Source organism: Globicephala melas, chromosome 7 (genome assembly GCF_963455315.2).
Source record: "Globicephala melas chromosome 7, mGloMel1.2, whole genome shotgun sequence".
Lineage (NCBI taxonomy): Eukaryota > Metazoa > Chordata > Mammalia > Artiodactyla > Delphinidae > Globicephala > Globicephala melas.
This window is the reverse complement of record NC_083320.1, coordinates 83,655,696-83,678,651: the sequence shown is the minus strand read 5'-3', so window position 1 is coordinate 83,678,651 and position 22,956 is coordinate 83,655,696.

Here is a 22,956-nt window from a genome sequence, read left to right as displayed (position 1 = left end):
TGATGCTGCTGGTCTGGATACCACACTTTGAGAAACACTGGTGTGGAAAAAAGAGCAAATTCTTTGGAAATGGAGTGTCCCGGGGTGAATCCCATACTTGCTACTTCACTATATGTATAATTTGGGGCAAGGTACTTTAGTTCTATAAGTCCCAGTTAGTTTATTGTAAAAATATAAATCTACCTCACCATCTTCTTGGGAAATTGAAATCAGTCGACGCATAATACATGGCATTTCATAGGCATTCATATAATCTCTTTTGAAGTGCTTTCTTTAGTGATTTATAAAAATATTTTTGTTCTATTAAGTATACTCACTGATTGTCCATTAGCCTGCATTTTCCTTTTTTAAAGTTTGTCATCTTACTTTTGTCTTATTTTATTAACCTTTTCTAACTGATGGTCAAAATCAGTATTTCCCTTGTGTTTTCTTCTTTTTCTTTTTTTTTTTTTAATTGGAGTATAGTTGCTTTACAATATTGTGTTAGTTTATACTGTACAGCAAAGTGACTCAGCTATATGTATACATATATCTCCTCTTTTTTGGATTTCCTTCTCATTTAGGTCCCCACAGAGCATTGAGTAGAGTTCCCTGTGCTATACAGTAGGTTCTCATTAGTTATCTATTTCATACATAGTATCAATAGTGTATATATGTCAATCCCAATCTCCCATTTCATCCCACCTTGTATTTTCTTTTTATGTGTTCACTAAAGAAGGCCTTTGTCTCAATATCAGATACATATTTCATCATATTGTCTTCTAGTTAATTTCTGTTTTGATATTTAATCTTCTGATGGTGTGTAGGTAATGTGGTGTGAGTGTGTGTGTGTGTGTGTGTGTACAGAGAGAGAAAGGGAGAGAGAGATAAAGAGAACTCAAACCCAAATAAATGCTTAACTCAATTGAGTCAGTGTCCGATATTAAAGGTCTAACAGAAGAAAAGGTATGCCCATTTCTGGCAAAAATAGTACTTACTGCAGTCCTTATCATATTTCTACAAATGACATTTAGCATTCAATCAAGAAGTACAAGGCACACCTTTGAAAGAAGGAAGAAAGGAAAGAAGCAAGGAAGGCAGGAAGGAGGAGGGAGGGAAGGAAGCAGGGAGGGAGAGAGAAAGGGGAAAAAAATAGAAAATACAATTCACTGTCAAGAGATGAAGCAACCCATCTTATGAGGCTTAGCAATGGCCCAAATATTGAATCTGTCACACAGGGATTTAAAAATAACTATGAATAATATATTTTTTAAATGTAGAGGAAAATAAGAGGCATTTCAACAGTGATATGAAACTACTGAAAGAGCTAAATATAAAGATCACCATAGCAAAGGTGAAGAAATCCATTAAAGGGCTCATCTACTGACAGGGCATGGCCAAACGTGAACCAATAACTTAGATCAAAAAGTTATCTAAAGCGAAACATGAAGATGATGAACAGTGTAAAAAAAACAAAAACAAAAAAAGTGCATCCGAGAACTGTGAGACATTATAAACCAGTCTAAAATGCATGTCATTGGAGTTACAGAAGAGAGAGGGGGAAAGTAGAAGAAATATTTAAAGAAGCCATAGATGACCATTTTCCAAAATTAATGAAAGAAAATAAACCATGTATTCAAGAGCCTGAAACAACCCTAAGCAAAATGAATAACAACAAAAACAACAACAACAGAATAGTAACATCATAGTCAAACTGCTAAAAAGCAGCCAGAGAGGTTTAGGGGGATGGGAAACATTACATCAAACATTACAGAGAAGCAAAGATAAGAATAAGAGAAAACTTCTTATCAAATGATGTAAGCCAGAAAACAATGGAATGAGATCTTTAAAGTACGGAAAGAAAGAAAACCATCAAGTCAGGATTCTATACCCAGCAAAAAATATCATTCTAAAATGAAGCCAGAGACTTCCCTGGTGGTCCAGTGGTTAAGACTTTACCCTCCAATACTGGGGGTGTGGGTCTGACCCCTGGCTGGGGAGCTAAGATCCCACATGCCTTGGGGCCAAAAAAAACCAAAACATAAAACATAAGCAATATTGTAACAAACTCAATAAAGACTTTAGAACTGGTCCACATCAAAAATAAATAAATAAATAAATAAAATGAAGCCAAATGAAAGACTTCTTTAAATAAACAAAAACTGTGTGGAAATATTTCCAGCAGAATGTGCCACAAGACATGCTAAAGAATGTTTTAGGGCAGAAGCAGTATGATTTCAGATTAAAATCTTGATCTGTGCTAAGAAATTAAGAAAATGAAAGTAAATAGAAAAGAGATTATTTCCTTAGATTGAACTGCTTCAAAAGCATTTGTCGGGCTTCCCTGGTGGCACAGTGGTTGAGAGTCCACCTGCCAATGCAGGAGACACGGGTTCGTGACCCGGTCTGGGAAGAGCCATCGCCGCTGAGCCTGCGCATCCGGAACCTGTGCTATGACTCATAATGACCTCTTTTTTCCCCTTTTATCTACTTCTACCCCCACCCCACCCCCACATGGTTCCTTCTAAAGTATGAATTCTGAGTTATTATAGTTGATTCTTTTTACATTTTTAAAACCAATTCTTACTTCAACAATAACCTTTCTGAATTGGCAGTCCACCATTCTTCATTATATCTACTGCTCCTCTTAGGAGTACATTTTTAAAATGCTTTCAAAGAGGGTCTTTATGCAGAAACTTTTGTATACATATGTCCCTCAAAATGTATTTAACACTTGCCTTTTAATGGTTATTTTTCTGGCTATAAAATTCTAGGTTCCAAGTTATTTTGCTTCGATATTTTAAAAATATTCAAATATCTTGGCTTTTATTACTACTGTTCAGGAATCTGATTTCTTTCTAGGAAATTCCTTCTGCAGAAATAATTTCCAGATTTCACCATAAGGGCCTGGATTGTCTTTTCTTTTCTTTTTTTTTTCTTAGATATCTTGTTTTATATCCTATGCATCCTTTATAGCTGATATCTTAAATTTTTTTTTCATTTTTATGCCATTTCATTATGATTTCTTCAATTATTTCCTATCCTATCATTCACTATTTTTTGTTTCATTCAGCTTTTCTAATTATAGTTTCTCTTTTAACTCTTTTATTTTTTGGCAAGTCATTTCACTTGATTTTTTTCAGCTCACATATTTTGCCATTTGACTATTCAAACTAGCTGTTGAGTTCCTTATTTCAATAATTATTTTTAATACCCATATCTCTGCTTGTATCATCTTTAAAGTTACCTAATGCCATTCGATGTTTTTCTTTGAGGATATTTGCTGTTTAAAATACCTGTCTTTTCTGCCTGCCCCATTAACTCAGTTTTCTCTGTGGTACGTTAATTAGTGCTCTCCTACTTTTATAATCTTTGTGATCCTGAGATGTCTTAATAATGCACTTTATGATTTCATACTACCCTGGAAGTATTAAGCTAGATATATGCTTTGTAATACCAAATGTTGGGATAAGGGTAGGAACCTAAGCTTTGGACTTGTTCCTTCTAGGAGAGTTAAGGAAATAAATGGGTATGGAGAACCTCAAGGCAAAGACCACTGTTATTATAATGTGTATTTTACCTCTTCTCTCATACCCCATCAGTTGGTCGGGCTCCATGGGAAACCTCCCAGTGTCTTTTCCCCAGCTGCAGATATTTCCAAGATCTGCTTCTATGTGTTGTAATTATCTAGCACATGGTACAGAACGAACATTTGTAGGAGAAGGTACTCAGAGGCTGGCCTCTCTTTGTGTTCCTAGTAACAGTTCCCCTAGCTGGGTTTCAGGAATGGCCTGATGCATCTTTAGCAGCAATTCTGGGCTAGCATGACTGTTTGCTCTATGGTAGAATGGGAGTAGCAGTATCTCGACCCGTAGGAGCAGAGCCAGGGTCATGACTAGCAAGCTCTTCCCCAGTTCATATTCTGCTCTAGACACCTACTTGCTCTCTGTTTGATGCCATCATTGCCACTAGTACAGAGGAACCTACCTTACTTCTATCTTCCTTGAGGATTTTCACACTAACGTGTGATTTGCATGTTAATGACTGCTCCACACAAATATTTTTGAAAAGTCTGTTTTTGAGAGTTTAATATGATTGGGAACCCTTAGTTTTATAATCTACAAAGAAATACTTTCTTAATTTTCTAGAAAAAATGACAAGAGAAGAAAGACAAACATCATTGAGGCATTTTTTTTCCAAACAGCACACATATGCACACACACAATTCTATTATCCTCAGTGTTACAGTGGGCAATTGTATTATTAAGCTTAAGTTGTAAATCTCAAGTGTTTTGAATAAGAAAATCATTAATAACTTCTACTATCGACACATGGAATCCCTAGACCATTTCCTTTTAAAATATTACAAATAACATTGTTCAATTTAAATTAAGGACTACATATTTAATATCTTTAATCACTTTTGAACTACCTAACTCCAATTGTTAATTTAATGTTTAAGGGGCATTTTAGATTTTTAATCAAGATTTCTATCATTTTTAACATACAATATAAAGTCTTCAATCTATACGTTTAGCGGTACCTTTTGAAATTATCTTTGAATAATCAAAAAAGTTTTGTTATCAAAGCAAAACTTATCAGATTTAATAAAAAAACCAGATTTAATTGAGGAATGAGATACCCTAAGAGTGCCCTTAGCTTGACTGGGATACCATTGATGTTTTAAACCCAAGATAGCTGAGGTTTTGAATTATTCAACTTTTGAAAAACTTTACATATATATTGAATATATAAATATATATTATCATTAGATATATAAATTTTAAATTATATCCTTGCATGTGTTTAAAGGGTGCTTCATGTTAACATACAAAATATATTTTCTCCTGGCTTATGAAAATAGTTTTATGTTCATGCAAATTATATTTGCACACTTTTTAGAAAAAAAAAAAAAACAACCCTGAATCCTTTTCTTTGATTTATAAATAACCATTGTTTGTGACTTTGTTATGATTTTTTCCCAATTAATTTAAATAGAAATAAATAGGTAGAGGTGAAAAGAGAACTGAGCTCCCTGATACTTAGAGTTTTATTACATCTTGTGGATGTAGCTTAGTTGTGATTGTTCTCTCAATGGGAGGGAAAATAAAAAACAAGAATTCTCTCCTCTCACAGAGATGTGCTAAGTGAAACGTGCTAAGAGATGTGGTAAAGAATACTAAGTATGAAAAGTAATGCTGGGCTTAGTGTTTTCTTCTTCCTACTTTTGTTTACTTGAATTATGCTTGATATTATCTGGATATCAAGTTTTCTTAAAGGGTGCACTGAAGTCAAAATGTATTTTACCCAAATAAAAGAAAGTATGAGAAAAAAGGCAGTGAAAACAGGGCTCAGGGATAGGGATAATATCCTAGGCTTGTTTGCTTGTGAGATGTAGGGGCTTTGTCATTTAGAAATCTCCTTGTGATGTATTAACTGAAAACATGAACATATTGTGTCCAAACGGTGCATATATTGTGAAATGCAATGTGCTGGGAACATCTATGTAGGCAATTGTGTTGTGAAACCACAATGAAAAGACTCAGGCAGAAAACAGCTTTCTGAAAATTGCACCTTTTGATGTGTTGGTGACATGAAATTGATAGAGTTAGGTGGAATAATGACTTTAAACATGAATCCTTCCTCTCCTCAGACAGGCAGTATCTTGAGGTGCTCATTAGGTCTCACAGGGAAAGAGGATTTAGCAAATTCTATTTTTTTTTACCTTTCACAAAACTGCTAAGTATTTTTGATATATATGATTACTCTGCTTGGGAGTTATCCAGAGCTGCTAAATCTGGGAAGAAGCTGGTCGAAGTCACACTGTTTGCACTCCAGGAGAATCTACACTGTGAGGTGCTGCATGGTGCCTGGTATGCACTAGCTTGGATCTGCCTAAGCCTACTGCATGAATTTAATTTCAAAAGCAAGGCTTTGAGGTTTGATCCATCAGCCTTCTTTTCACTACCTTGCAGCCAAAAGCTTGCTTTTGTAATGGCTGTGATTCTAGGCTCCTGGGGTGCTTCTGATGTCATGGCTTTTAGAGGAACACCGCCATAAATGTTGTAATGCAGAGAAGTTACAAAGACAATGCTTTCACCGTATGTGCATATATTAGTAGTCACCAAGAGTTTTCAGATCAGCCTTAAGGAAAATTGGTATTTGTTTATTTTTAATGTTTTCCCCGGGAATTAGATTTTCTTTTCCATTTGCAGCATTTATGAGAAATGTATATATATGTCCATGACCTTTCCTGATCTAATAAAGATTGAATAGCTGTTAAGTCAACATACCATTAAAGCTTCCATAATGAACGACTCAATGGTTGATCCTCATGACTTTCCTATGCTTCAGTTTTAACTAACACTGCAATAGATGTCTGAATACGAAAACCACTTTTGTATGTGTCTCTGTGTGTGTGTCTCTTTTTGTATGTGTCTCTCTGCATCCACACACACACACACACACACACACATACACATTCACTTATGCATGATTGTCTAATATAAGGGGTCATAATGCCATCTAGTATCTTAAAATTAAAAATAGCCGAGAAGATAGGACTTGATTTAGTGTTAAAAGGTATGAACCTAGGTGAAAAAAAGCTAAAGGAAAGGCTTCAAAAAGCTAGCTATCAAAATTTAAAAATAAAGTTTCTATTATGGATAAGTTTTTATAGTGTTGTCTCTGCTTCCAAAACTGTAGTAGAATTTTCCTCATCTCAGACCTTTAAAATGATCCTCCCCAGATAGAATTTGGGAATGGCAGTTTCAGAAATAATCTTTTGGTGAAGAAATGGCCTATCTAACCTAATTGTGGGGTCTTTCTCTTTTTCTCTCTCTCTCCTGTCACTTGGAGAAAAGCTGCTTGGGATGAAAAAATTCCTCTTCTCACTATGTTTTGCACATTGTCAGAATTTATTAACACAGTATTTTCAGAAGAATGACAAGGTTATTAAACATTTCATGGCAGAAATTCAAAAACAATTCTGCATCCTGTTTGGTCAAAACTTGTAAAATTTTCAAGAACCACAGAAGCAAAAGTGGTCTTCCAGTGCATGTGTTAAATGCAGACCTGCCAAGATGACAGAACTTGAGATCAGGGGAAAAAAACAGAGAGTCAAGTATATAAAGTCATATTATGTATTATCATGTGTGGTATAGATGCTATTATAGTTTATGATAAACAAAGGCTCACAAAAACATATGAATACCTTCATTTAAATGGCCTAATTTATGGACACCCTACATGGAACATGATCTGTGTCTATACCATGGCTGAAAAATCAGTTAAATAGTAAATAATAAAAATAAATTTTGAAAATGCAGTCAGTAAACTGATAGATTTTTCCTTTGATATGCAAAACACTGGTCTCTTTTTTTTCTAATTTTGACTAATAGATTCACTGAATTGATCTGATAGATGTGTATATTGTTCAGCAACCTGAATACAAAATAGAATCATTTAATGGCACACTTGTAATGTAAGTTAAAGAGTTTTGATAATCTAAAGAAAATCTATTTGTGTTTCTTCAACTGAAAGATTATAGCTTAAGTTTTACAGTTTGGTTTTTGATTTGTTTTTATTTTTTTCACCAGGTTGCTATGTGCTCCCAGTGAAAATTCTTTTACCTTCTAGTCTCTGGTTTCAAATACGTTGCTTTAAAAAGAAAAATCTATGAAATTAAGTTGAAGAATAATAAAACAAGTTTAAAGCAGATAAAACACAGGTGACTATTCAGCTCAATCGAGGGAGGAGGAAATATTTGTTATATAGAAATGTACTTACATACATATTTTCCCAGGTACTAGTTACTTCTTTAAACATTTACTAAGTACCTATTTGTCTTGACCACAAGATCTAGACCTTGTGACAGATGTCAGGAACGCAGAGGTAAATATGACTTTGCATTCCAGTATAAACAGACAGAAGGAAGAAGAGATAAAAGAAATTTATGGAAAGGAGTCGTGACTGTATGACATAAGCCTGTGTACATTAAATTGAGGTACAAGCAAGGGAGTGGCCGGATTCATCAGGTCTGGTAAGTGGTGGAGATGGTCGGAGAAGTGTCAGTGATGGGGGATTTTATTGGTTTGTTTCTCTTTGAGTTGCAGTCTATGGGAGTGTATGCCAGGCCAAGAGAAGAGCACACCAGAGAAAGTCAAGTTAGTTTTACCATCACGGTCTATAAAATAAGAGCATATATTATCAACTATAAAATGAGAGAATAAGAGAACTAGAGAGGTAAAATCCCAATTAATATAGAATGACTATTAGCTTATGTCTTCATCCAAGACCAGTCATATGAAAAAATTGTGAAATAATTGATTTTCTCCTGGTATCTACAGCTCTGCTAGTTATACTCACCATTTATACCAGGTACCCAGAATTTCATGCTACCAACAGTTAGTTACACTCTGTCAGCTGCCTTCAGAATTGCTTGTGTTTCGGTTCCCAACCCATCCCATCTCTTTTACTTTGTGCTCCATTGCTTTTCACTTAGTGGTTGATGGAAAGCAATCTGATAAGCTAATTCTTACTAAGATTTAATTACTTACCAGCTTGATTATTAAATCTCTAAGGGTATTTGGATTTTGAATAGAGGGCTCGTCTATGTTAAAAGCCTTAATTCAATAGAATTAATTAGTGGATTTTTAGTCGGGGAGGACATTTTGTTGGGGCATGAAAGGTGACAGGACAATTACAAAAATACTTCAGATTTTTGAGAAACAGCAAGCTCAAGTGAAAACAGTATTATATTTGAAGTTAACATCCCATATGTACTGCCGTCTAAATTGTTACTTTGGGCAAATCAGTTTGTTTTTGAGTCTCAGCTTCCTCATCTTCATGATAGAAATAATAATAGTTATGCTACGAAGGGCTGCTAGGATCAAATGAGAAGTAGGTTGAAGTTTTTCATAATGTATAAAAGCAGATTATTATTGCCTCATTCAGAAAAAATTTAGGTTTACATGCATTAAGATCATTTTTTATTCCTAAGTTTTTCTTAATTCAGTTAAGTACCCATAAGGACAGCCACTAGAGAGATGGCTGGATTTGTAATTAATGAAGTTTGTCTTGTGTACATATATATAAGCTTTCTAAATATATTGTTTGCATCTTAAAGTTTTTAAAAGAATATCCACAAAGAGGACAGAAAGAGGAACCTGTGCACAAGAACAGATGAAGAAATGAAAATACGGCATGGCTCTAAGACAGGTTCTAGGAAGAATAAAGATGCAAATTAATTGATAATTTAAAAAGCTTCAAAGGAAAATAAATGTGGATTTAAGTTCCTTACAGAATCAAAAGATATGGGTAGAAGTACATGTATTACTTAGCATATATGGTACAATGAATATATATAAATAAGAAAAACAGAATAGAGTGACACAATCTATTGGGCAATTTGGCAGTAACTATCAGAATTTAACATGTATGTATGACCCAATAGATTGTTTTTTATTTTTCATTCAAGCATGTGAGCATACAAGAACAGCTTCATTTATTTATTTATTTTGCGGTATGCGGGCCTCTCACTGTTGTGGCCTCTCCCGTTGCGAAGCACAGGCTCCAGACGCGCAGGCTCAACAGCCATGGCTCACGGGCCCAGCCGCTCCGCGGCATGAGGGATCCTCCCGGACTGGGGCACGAACCCGTGTCCCCTGCATCGGCAGGCGGACTCTCAACCACTGCGCCACCAGGGAAGCCCCAAGAACAGTTTTATTTTTAATAGTGATTGTTTAGAGACAACTGAAGAGCTATCTGTAGAGAAATGCTTAAAACAATCTTGAAACTGAAAAGGAGAGAATGTGTCAGGTGAAGTGTGAAGCCCAAGAAAAGAGAATAATGGTAAAAGAGTAGCTACCTCACAAAAGAGCTTGTGGTTTCTAGCAGAGCACTGCTGGTGAGAACATTGAAAGTGTATGCAGTTGAATACTCTCCATAAGTAACATTTAGGAAAACATGGAAAATGGAAGATAAAACAAGAGAAAATTAGGTAAATGTTTTCATTTATATAAAAGGAGATTTGTGGATTCAAGATTTAATAAGCAGATCTCTCCTACAAAACGATATCATGGATTTGCAAGTATGTGTGTTGTTAACATTTTGATATGTTACCGAGACATTTTTGTTCAAACTAATGTGATTTATTTTTTGATAGATTTGTTAGACTGGTGGATCAAAGAAATGTCACACATACCTTGTATTTTCATACAAGCAAGGCATTTGGCAAAATCTCAGAGATTCTTCAGGATCACCATAGGAGTAAGGACTTACCAATCACTTAGTAAACTTCTTTGGAAAGTGAACTTTTTTGGAATGTGAACTTGGGACACAGAGAAAGCACTGGGGCCAGTAGAATGGGCAGAACTTAAGAAACACAGAGAAAACAGGCTGTGAGCTAGCAGCTAGACGTTGAAGTCAAACCTGAGTATGAATCCAGGTCCAGAAATGTCCTACCTATTTAATAATTGGTCTATTTGCTGTTGTTTTATTTCTCCAAGCCTCAAGTTGTTGTTTTATTTTTTAACGTCATTTGAGAATTAAAACATTGCTTACCTTAAAATTGTTGGGAGAATTAAATGAAAGATGTTTGGTAAGATGACAAGCATCAAGTATTATGATATTAAAATGAATATGCAGAGGATGTAATTAATTAGAAGGATCTAGGCCGAGAGTAGAGTCCTTTTTTCTCATCATGGGCAGTAGCAGCAGAGACAGAAAACATTTGAGTGACCGTAATATCACATCCAACCGTAAAGAGGAACAGAAGCTCTTCTCAAGAAGGATGCTAAGCACAAAGTATTCTCCTGCTGGGTAAAGAATATCATAGTCGAGACACTAAAGCTATTAAATATCTGTAGAGACTTTCCTTTAAGATGTTTGCTATGTAACTCAGTTTTCCACTAACATTTACTTCAAGTATACTTAAAATAAATCTTCAGTATGTAAGATAAATTCAGAATGTGTTCCTTGTCTCCTAAGAGAGCCCAACCTCCTCATTATTATTATTTTTAACATCTTTATTGGAGTATAATTGCTTTACAATGGTGTGTTAGTTTCTGCTTTATAACAAAGTGAATCAGCTATACGTATATACATATATCCCCATATCTCCTCCCTCTTGTATCTCCCTCCCACCCTCCCTATCCCACCCCTCTAGGTGGTCACAAAGCACCGAGCTGATCTCCCTGTGCTACCAACATCATTATTAAATAAAAACTCAAAAAAATGAATTGTTCCAAACTAACATAATAAATATAAAGGGGTTAAATGTAATGCTGCCACATCTTTGGGCAGAGTACTAGGCTTCTTCTGGTACCTTTTTTTTTTTTTAATCTGTAGATAAAATTAGGTCTATGGTGATTTTAAGTAATATAATTGAGATAAAATGCTTAGTATGATTCTTGGCTAACAATGAACAATCACAAAAATATGGTTACATTATTATCAGATGAGGAAATTAGTAAACACCTAGTATTGGGGACAGATAGGAATGATTCATTTTTTAAAAATCTAAATACCGTACTCAATGGGAAGTGTATTATGACCCAAGAGGATGAAAACACCATGAAACAGATAATGGGATCTTATGTTGCATTAAATAGGAGTATTGTGTGTTCATGAAGAGATACCATTGTTTTACTTTACACAGTTAAGATATCATCTAGAGCAGTGGTCCCCAACATTTTTGGCACCAGGGACTGGTTTCACGGAAGACAATTTTTCCATGGATGTTGGGGGAGGAGGGAACGGGGTGGGGGGATGGTTCAGGCGGTAATGCGAGCGATGGGGAGCGATAGGGAGCGATAGGGAGCAGCAGATGAAGCTTTGCTCTCTCTCCTACCATTCACCCCCTGCTGTGTGGCCAGGTTCCTAACAGGCCACAGACCAGCAGTCCGCTGCCAGGGTATTGGGGACCCCTGATCTAGAGGACTTAGTTCTGGGAGTGATATTTTAAGAAGGATGTGAGCAACTGTAGAAATGGTTAAAAAGCTGGAGCAATTAATGACTTTTGATTTGGAAAAGAGAAATATCAAAAGGGGAAAAGAACATCTAAAATGTTTGCGGGCTTGAAATGAGTAATAGATTAGGATTAAGTGGAGAGAATTATAGGAATCAGATTTTGAGCAAATATACAGACAAAGATTAAGAAGTACTTCTGTCTGATAACTCCATGAGATGTTTTAGGAATTGGAATCTTCATTTTTGGCCAACTTTTAGGATCTTTGATATATACTAGATAAGGGGAGGCAAGCCCACAGTGTGCTTGCCCCCAGGTTCCCTTCCAGGACTCATGGCCTACGTTCTCAGTCAGCCAAGGGCTCTTCCTCATTGGACTGATAAGCATCCTTTAATCTCTAATCCTGATAGAATCCTTTAAATTGCATTTTAGACTGCCACTTCCAATCAGTGTGACATTTCTGCCTAGATGCTCTCTAAGGTTCTGTAAATTCTAATACCTCATGATATTAATGTTCGAACTATATTTTATCACCTAGAATGTAGGACATTATGTCCTCCATTTACTTATATAAAAGTAAAGGGAGTAAAATTTTCAACCAACATTGTAATGTCTATTTCTAACAATAAATAATGTTGAGATAATCCTCAAATCTCAACAGAATCACCAGAGGGTATGTTTTCTAGACAAGTCAAATTTATAACAATGTATTTTTACATTTTGCAATACAACATAAAGCCTAATAATAAGATCTGAATTCTGCAAATACTAGATAAATCTGCAAGTATAACATTCTTCTCTCCTAGCAAACATCCTGTGAATTCATAAATATTTACATATTACAAGTTATAATTATGTAGCACTGGGAAAAACGTAACTGTATATTTGTATCTACAAGAATATAAAAGAACATTCATAAATTACAAATGTGCATTGTTCTAAGAAGGGTACTTACTGAGCTTTTGTATCTTAAGGTCAATACATAAAAGTTTCTACATTCCCCCCATCAATGGGATAAAAATTATAATTGTAAGTTTGAATGACTATTGATTGCTTATCATCGTTTCTATTAATAGTCATAAATCATTGTGTATGAGCACATCATTGTAGGTATTTGTTAATGTAGAAGGGGAAGTTTGTATTGCTACAGGGATAATTCTCCTTAAGAAATTGACAAGCATGATTATAAAAAATACTGCAAAGTATGTATTTGCTAAAAAATAATTACCTAAAATAGTACAGTTAAATGCTATCTTGTTATTGCTTTACATATTAGTTGGCTTTCCACAGTAAATTCTATACCACAGATTAATTTGAACACTAATAAATGTATGCTAAATAAAATAAGATTTAACTTTAGAAATCGATTGTGCATGTTAGTTTTGAGTTACCCAAAGCTTTAAAAAATGAGAACTGAGAAATGTTTTCTACACTTTTGCATTGTTTTCCAAAGAAATTACCATCATTTATATTCATTTTTTATTTTCATACACTCCTTTTCTTATTATTTTCACTGCAAAATATTCCAACAGTTTAATTACTTCATGACTACATTTTTATGCATATCTCTGCAGGTACATTTATACATTTGAGTAAATTCAGCTCTTAAATAGTCTAATCTCTGAGGTCGACAGCCTTTATGTAGCAGTGACCTCCAGTCATCTGATCAAATTTTGGGTTACTTACTAGCTATAATCAAATATATTCTCATCTCTTATTTGAACAAATCATACAGAAATTGAATACAATTTTTTATGAACACTAGCAATATGTTCACTTCTCTGATAATTTTGACATTAAAATTCCATCTTAATAATCCCATCCTTCAGGCTTTGCAGACTCTTAAGGTATTAAAGCAAAAATTATCCTAAGCAGTTAGATTATAATGCATTTAAAGATTAGACATTTCATGTTGAATATTAACTGCTCCACTTCTCAGGAAAAGAAAACTATGCTGATTTTCCACTTTTATAATTTATACATTTCAAAGGCCAGCTATCCAAGTTTTAAACCATGCTATTGGAAAACGTACTTTAAAATGAACTCAAATTCTACATGGAGTTTCAAAGGTATATGTAATGGCATATTTAGATAAATTAGGAATATGTACAACAACTATGTAATTTTATTTTAAAATAAAATATTATAGAGTTATTAAAATTTTAACTAGGGTAAATACTTTACAGATAGTAAACTAGTTAACTAAAGTAGTTAATTCCTCTATTGAAAAAAGTGAATATGCACTCTGTTAACCTTACTTACTAGGTGAGATATTTATTAAGCATACCCTTTATTATGTGGAATGAGAGAAATTAAAGACAAATGTGAATTAGCAGATGAGAAAATGACCTACTGTATTGTTTCTCAGGCTTAAAGAGACAATGAGCTACCATCTATTACATTTTTCTACTTCTGGAAAGTCTACGTGTGACCCATTCATAAAGATGAAAGCCTGTCCTATTTTAAATTTCTCCAAAGAACAAAATTTTGAGCCCATTCACACATTTCAAAATTAATCACTTAAAAATAATAAAAGTATTCTTTTCTAAACCTTGTTTTATTTTTATGGCCATGGTGAACCTTTATTCACATACAATTTAAAAAAAAGAAGGTGTTGGGCTTCCCTGGTGGCGCAGTGGTTGAGAATATGCCTGCCAATGCAGGGGACATGGGTTCGAGCCCTGGTCTGGGAAGATCCCACATGCCACGGAGCAACTAGGCCCGTGAGCCACAACTACTGAGCCCGTGTGTCTGGAGCTTGTGCTCTGCAACAAGACAAGAGGCCTGCGCACCACGATGAAGAGTGGCCCCCGCTCGCCGCAACTAGAGAAAGCCCTCACACAGAAACGAAGACCCAACACAGCCAAAAAATTAATTAATTAATTATAAAAAAAAGGTGTTATAGACTGAATGCTTGTGCCTTGCTCTCAGAACCCATATATTGAGACCTAGCCCCCAATGTGATGGTGTTAGGAGGTGGGGCCTTTTGGAGATAATTCGTTTATGAGGGTGGTGCCCTCATGAATGGGATTAGTGCCCTTATTAAAAAGACTCCAGAGAGCTCCCTTACCCCTTCCACCATGTGAGGACAAAGAAAGTACATATCTATAAACTGGAAAGTGGGCCCTCATGAGAAACTGAATCTGTAGAAGCCTTGATCTTGGACAGCCTCCAGAATGTGAGAAATATATCTTTTGTTTATAAGCCATTCAGTTTAAGGTATTTTGCTTTAGCAGCTCAAAGGAACTAAGATAGAACAGAAGGTTTGCAAATTAACAAGAAGGTGTTTCTAATAGCTCAATCCTGCCTCTATCACTGCTGATCAAAGAGAGGAATAAGAACGATAATATAAAAATGGACAGAAATATCTACAACACATACCCTTTTGCACAGTACATGACAATGCCAGTATTTTATTTTGTAGCCATTATCAAGTAACTTCCACTTAACAAACTCCATTTCCTATCCAAAAAAAAAAAAAAGAAAAGAAAAGAAATGATGATTCCTTATGTTTTGTGTGTATGCCTGTATGTGACAGTTAGATAATGTGAAATTATTTTATTTTATGTTGATTTGCCTTTAACTGTTAATTGTGTTGTCTTGGTTTGGACTCCTCTAAAAGTAAACTCTAAGACTATATTTAGAGTGAAGTTTATTTGGGAGGTTATAACAGGAAACACCCACATGAGAATGGGAAAGTGAGAGCACAGAAAGAGGCTATCTTACAATTCTGTGTGTTGACTGAGATCAGATGCTTGGTTTTTCAGTAGGTCTCGCTTGGGACTTATGAGGCTACAGTCAATAGTGACTGGGGTGGGTTCATAGCAAGACAGCTCATTAAGGGGAGGCTGTCCCTCTGTCTCTCTGTGTGATCTTAGGGCAACTTATGTTTCCAGCAGTAGTATAGTCAAAATTCTTATATGGCATCTCTAGATTTCCAAAAGTGCTACAGAGGAAGCTGACAAGTCATTGTAAGTCATAGGCTTCCAACTGCACAGTGTCACTTCCATTATTCAAAGTGAGAGGAGACTACTTGGGGCATGAACATTGGGAACGTTGGTACTTTGGGGACTGTCTTTGGACCCTGTAGCTACAAGAAGAAAGTCAATACATTTTAGGTAACTGAAGAGGTTACTGTGGGTAACATGCTGAATTCTGCTGGAGATAGCTGGAATATGCTTAGAAATACCTTAGTTGCTTTACTTGAGGGGTGTGGAAGCTGCAATATCTACCAATTCCTATTTGGCATTGCTAAAGGGATGCTTTTGCAGGAAGGAACTTCCTGGGACCTCAGAGCTGCCAGATATGTAGGTGGAGCTCACAGCCCATCCTAGACAAACTCCTCTCACAAAGAGTTGCAGAAACCTTCAATTAGAAGGCATGGGATTACAGAGTCCTATGGGGATACGGGATAATTGTATGCAACATATTTGTACAGCTTACAAATATAACAAAATGATCACTCAGCCCAAGAAATAAACTTTATCAGTATCTTAAAGGCCTTTTGTCTCTTTTCTTCACTAATATTTCCCTCTGACCCCCAACAGAATAGTCACTATGATAAATTTTGTTTTAATCATTTCCTTGCTTTAAAAGATTTGTTTCTCCATTCAAATATGTATCTGTAAAAATTACATTGCTTAATTTTATCGACTTTGGAAATGATTATAAATGGAAGGATACTGTATATATCTTTCTGCAACCTGCCCATTCATTGTACATCGTTTTTTACACTTGCATGTTTCTACTTGAAACTGAAGTTCATTTTGCCCCTCTTCCTCTCCTTTTTTTTTCTGGTCTCTTTTGAACACATTTATTTTTCCTTCAACTTTTCCTTTAGTTACACAGACTACCTTTTAGTCACTAGTTATTTGACAAGCATACTTAATTGAGTTTAAAATTAATCAATCTCTATGCATGTTTAAGTCAAGGTTCTCCAGAGAAATAGAATCAACAGAAAATATATATGTATATGACATGTGTATATATATGATATCTGTATATATGTAAAGATTTATTATAAGGCATTGGCTCATGTGATTACTGAGTCTGCAAAGTCCCAAGATCTGTAGTCAGCCAGCTGGAGACCCAGGAGAGACAATGGTTTAGTTTTAGTCTGAGTCCAAAATCCCGAGAACCAGGAGAATCAGTGTTGTGAGTGCCAGTCTGAGTCTGAACACTTGAGAATCAGGGGAGCTGGAGGTGTAGTTCCAGTCTAAGTCTGAGTCTAAGCGCAGGAGAAGACTGCTGTCCCAACTCAAAGACAGGAAGGCAGAGAGAGTGAATTCAACCTTTCATTCTATTCAGGCCTTCAATAGATTGCAGGTGGCTCACCCACACCGAGAATAGCCATCTGCTTTACTCAGTCTACCAATTCGTATGTTTATCTCCTTCCGAAACACCCTCACAGACACAACCAGAATAATGTTTAAACTAATATCTGGCACCCTGTGGCCCAGCCAAGTTGACACATAAATTAACCATCATAATACCTTTATCTGAACAAGGTAAGGATCTTAGGATACTTTAACTAGGATTATCCAACTCTAAAACATGTGTTACTCTTGTCCATAGTTTATCTGTACCCTTCTTTTACTCTCAAATCGGATACTGTTATTTTTGTTTCAAGTAGTAAAGATTGTTCCAGTTTGCCCATGCACACCAATAGCACCATTCATTCCTTCTTATTCCTTGTTTTTTCATCTGGATCATTTTTCTTTTGCCTGTGGTCCCTGTATGCAAATATACTTTACTGAAATTCTCTTGGTCCTCAACTCTTTTTTGTTTTGTGTTTTATGTTTATTACACATTTGTGTAATAAATTTCATATTATTTTGTGAAGTATTTGTCACCTGAGTTGAAGCTGAGTCTCTTCACCCAATATCGTCACAGTATTTTCACACCACCATTCCCCTGGGGGCACCACTGTCTCAAGCCCATTTCGAATTAAATTATTTAATTGGTTTTCATACCATAAATCATGAATTCAGAAAAAAAAAACTGCATGAGAGATAGTTTTAGACTGTGAATTCTAAGGAAATAGTATTTCCCTTACAATCCAGTGCCAAGTTTAGAACAGGCAAATTTTCTTGCTGACCTTTTCTTCAAGACTGGATTATTTCTCATTTACCCTTCTTCAAGGGTGTGACACTTTGTATCCCAGGTTTATTTGGGGATATTCAATTTGATTCCCTTCCTCAGTTGGTCCCTAGATTTTATATCTCATTCTTTATTCACCAAGCAACCATCAAAGTAGGAGCATAAAAGCACCAGCGTTTAACAGAAGCCCCAGGATGAACTCTAACTTCAGTACTTATATATTATCTGGGATTCCTACTTTCACTTCATATTTTAGCTTTGTAGGTTTCTTTTGTATCAGCTCATAAACATATTTAAAATTCAAATTTGTATTCTTTATAACACCAAAGTCAACTAAGAAAAACTAGAACATCACTTATTTTAATGGAAAGAATTTAGCACAAAGAATTGGTTAGATGGGCTCTGGAGTACAACTGAGGCAAAATAGGAACACTGAGGTTAATACGGAGATGAAAACTACAGAGAAGAGCTGTCATGCCTAGGACTGGGGAACATAGAGAAGATGGCGGAGTTATTACTAAAACTTAGACATTTGGAGGAGTGGCCCTGCTGACCTGAGGCTCATGTCTTTGAGGAAAGGAGGCTGCTTGGGTGAAACTGTAGCCTCAGAAGCTCTGAATAAGGACCCTAAGCAGTCAGAACCGCTAAGAGGACCCCTAAGGAGAGAGTGCTGTAAGGAGACGGTGCTGCATAGCTGGTTCTGGAGCCCCAGGGAGGCTCTCCACAGAGCTGGAAATCAGATTTCTGAGAAGGAACTGCCAGCCAGCTAGTGCTGGTGTTTTTGAAGGAGGGCAATAAGCTGGGTCTGAGACTATGGGGGGAAAATCCTGGAATCTAAAACTAACTGTCATTGCCAATATAAAGAACAACAGCTGTCAAGCAATACAGAGAAAAGCATCCCTCTCCCTTGCCCAGGTTTCCAGCCACTCTTCAACATCCCTATTGAGAAAGTCTAACAACAGACAGTTGGGTTTGCAGAAATGGGTTTGTAGAAGTTAGTCCTAGTCCTAGTGTAAGAAGTGCAATTTTAAGCTGGGAAATAATAATCTGATAGGGCTTCCCCAGTGGCGCAGTGGTTGAGAGTCCGCCTGCCGATGCAGGGGACACGGGTTCGTGCCCCGGTCCGGGAAGATCCCACGTGCCGTGGAGCGGCTGGGCCCGTGAGCCATGGCCGCTGAGCCTGCGCGTCTGGAGCCTGTGCTCCACAACGGGAGAGGCCACAACAGTAAGAGGCCCGCGTACTGCAAAATAATAATAATAATAATCTGATAAATGGCACAAAAATATTACTTCTATTTTGTTGGAAAAAGACATTTGCTGGCTGAATTTTCATGATCATTCTTTTCCATATATATGGAGAAATTAACTGATTAGATGAGTCTAATGATTTTTAAAAATTGTGCATCAGTGAAATAACTTCGCTTAATAAACACATTGGTCATATACTTTGCAAAATTTCAACTTGTAGTCCTCCATGCTACCGTTTCTCACTACCACAATGTGACTTTCTAGCATTATCAGTGCTTACTTATTATTACTTATTACTTATTACTTATTATTACTTTGCAGTGCTGAGTCAGAAGCATGCATGCTTACTCTTTGGCCCCAAGCAGTGGTCCATAGGAAGTAACTTGCTTCCGCAGTTGCAAGTCTGGAGAACACCACACAGTGATGTCTCGTTGGCATCATATGCTGCTATTAGCTTGGTTAGTGTACCTTGTTTATGATTCAGGCACGCAAACTTTTTTGGAGATCTTGAATAACGTCTAACACACTTCCTTTCCTTCTATTCTCTATAAACGTGTGCACCCTAACACAAAAGAACTCTCTTTTTTGTATCACTGCAAATCTTTTTTTCGTGTTAAACAATAAGCCTCTATTGATTACGTGGAGAAAGAAAATAATAGTTTAATTGTTATTTGCAACTACATTTTTACTGTGATCAAAGATGATATCTTAGTACTTCCCCAAGATAGTATACTTAAAACACCATTCCTTTTGGTTTCCATAAAGCTCAAAGCCAACGTTTTCCTGCAGTGGACAGAATGTTGCCTGATATTCATAAGAATCCATCTCCTCCAGGAGAGAAACCATATTCTGTGTCAATCTGTGTGCTGATCAGCACATAGACACTCTAAATCCAGGTGTAGCTTTATGCACCTACCAGGAATAGCCATAAAGATTTATGAACAAATAGAAATGTATGGAAACTGGTACATATCTTAGATGCTTACCAATTAAAGACGTTTTATGGAATTGTAAATATATATACTTGAAGCAAAACATCAGTTTATGCTGTGAATGATTAGTACTTGAAATAAGTACTAATAGCTCCATCATTTGTCTTTATCTTGGGAAAAGAAGTCCTTTTCATTCTAGCCTGCTGAAAGGTTTGGGTTGTAGGTCGGATGGATGATTACTGTAGACTTCTCATTTATTCCTCTCACCAAAATAATAAGTGCCTTTTTGTACTGGACAGTGGTGTGTGACAATGAGGTATATGATGCCTGTTTAACTCCATCAGGAGTTTGTTACAAAAGTAGACTATGTCTTTCCTCCTGTGGAAGTAGTAGGTGTTTTCTACTTGTCCTCTGCCTTCCAGTTGTTCAGATAATGCACGGGCAATGGTGGCAGGCATTGTAATTGAAAGAGCTAAAATGCTTTTTTCTAAAGATTTACTGGGTCACTTTCCTAGGGCAGAAGTTAGGAGGCCCTGCAGCATATAACTCAGGCACACTAACTTTCCAAGAGGATGTCAGTGATGTGTAACACTCACTGTCCATCTGTGCTTGACAAACACGAGTGCCCTAACACAAAAGAGCTTTATATGTTCTGTGTACGATTTTTATATTTTTAAATTTACATGGTGTGGATGAGAACCAATATTTTAGGGTTGTCTGCTTTTCTAGTAGAAGAAACAACTGTGGCCCTGTGCCGATATAATGCATTCTTTCTTGGTTATAACTCACCGTATATTCTCCATTTCTGCATTGTTAAAGTATGTCTGATTTTAAACACACACACACACACACACACACACACACTAGTTTATTTGTGTATGAATTTACCTTTCATCCTTGCCCACTGTTTGCACATGCAGTGACACTTTATAGAGATAAGAATGACTGCACATTTCAGTATCAAGATATATGCCTTTTTAAGATCCTTAATAGATTCTAACTGCCCAATAACACTGAAATAACTGTGGTCATAACACATTTTTTCTCTTGGATTGCAGGCACATAAGAGACATTCCTCATTAACTGGTAAAGGAGTTATTACTACCTTGTGTTACAATGGACCGTATATATACATACCGTCTTTTGTGAATATATTCTGATTACTTAGTGAATGCTTAGTTAAAAAACAGTTCTTTGCCAGTTCACAAAGGGGATAAAGAAAGGGTATACATATCAGAAAATACATTTTGATGGCTTATAGCATTAAATATAAGACATGACACCATAAAACTCCTAGAAGAGAACACAGGCAAAACATTCCCTAATATAAATGGCACCAATGTTTTCTTAGTTCATTCTGTCAAGGCAATAGAAATAAAAGCAAAAATAAACAAGTGGGACCTAATTAAACTTATAAGCTTTTGCACAACAAAGGAAACCATAAACAAAACGAAAAGACAACCTACAGAATGGGAGAAAATATTTGCAAATGATGTAACTGACAAGGGCTTAATTTCCAAAATATACAAACAGCTCATACAACTTAATAACAAAACAACAAAAAACCCAATCAAAAAATGGGCAGAAGACCTAAATAGACATTTCCCCAAAGAAGACATACAGATGGTCAATAGGCACATGACAAGATGCTCAGCATCGTTAATTATCAGAGAAACACAAATCAAACCACAGTGAGGTACCACCTTGCATCTGTCAGAATGGCCATCAGTAAAAAGTCTACAAATAACAAATGCTGGAGGGGGTGCAGAGAAAAAGGAACCCTCCTATACCATTGAGGGAATGTAAATTGGTGCAGCCGCTATGGAGAACAGTAAGGAGGTTCCTCAAAAAACTAAAAACAGAGTTGCCATATGATCCAGAAATCCCACTCCCGGGCATATATCCAGACAAAACTATAATTCAAAAAGATACATGCACCCCTATGTTCATAGCAGCACTATTTACAATAGCCAAGACATGGAAACAACCTAAATGTCCATTGACAGATGAATGGATAAAGAAGATGTGGTATATATATATAATGGAATACTACTCAGCCATAAAAAAGAATAAAATAATGCCATTTGCAGCAACATGAATGGACCTAGAGATTATCATACTAACTGAAGTAAGTCAGAAAGAGAAAGACAAATACCACAAGATACCACTTATATGTGGAATCTAAAATATGACACAAATGAACTTATCTATGAAACAGAAACAGAGAGAACAGACTAGTGGTTGCCAAAGGGGAGGATGCATGGGGGAGGGATGGATTGGGATTTTGGGACTAGTAGATGCAAACTATTATATATAGAATGGATAAAGAATGGTCCTATTTTATAGCACAGAGAACTATATCCAATATCCTATCATAAACCATAACAGAAAAGAATATATATATAACTGATTCAGTTTTATGTATATGTGTGTGTATATATATATATATAGAACTGAATCACTCTGCTGTGCACCAGAAATTAACACGACATTGTAAATCAACTGTACTTCAATAAAAAAAACCTAAAATACATTTTGAAAGCATGGTGCAGAGTATATCCAGACATAAGGTAAGAAGGAATATTCATATGATCTTGTCTGAAACAAAAGAAAGAGGTATTTCTTCAGAACTTCTTTCAGATTGTACGTGGGGCTCTCTCTCCTGTAACCACATGCCCCCAACATCATGGACTCACAGTCCCAACAGTTCTCCTGGAAGAATTCTGTGCG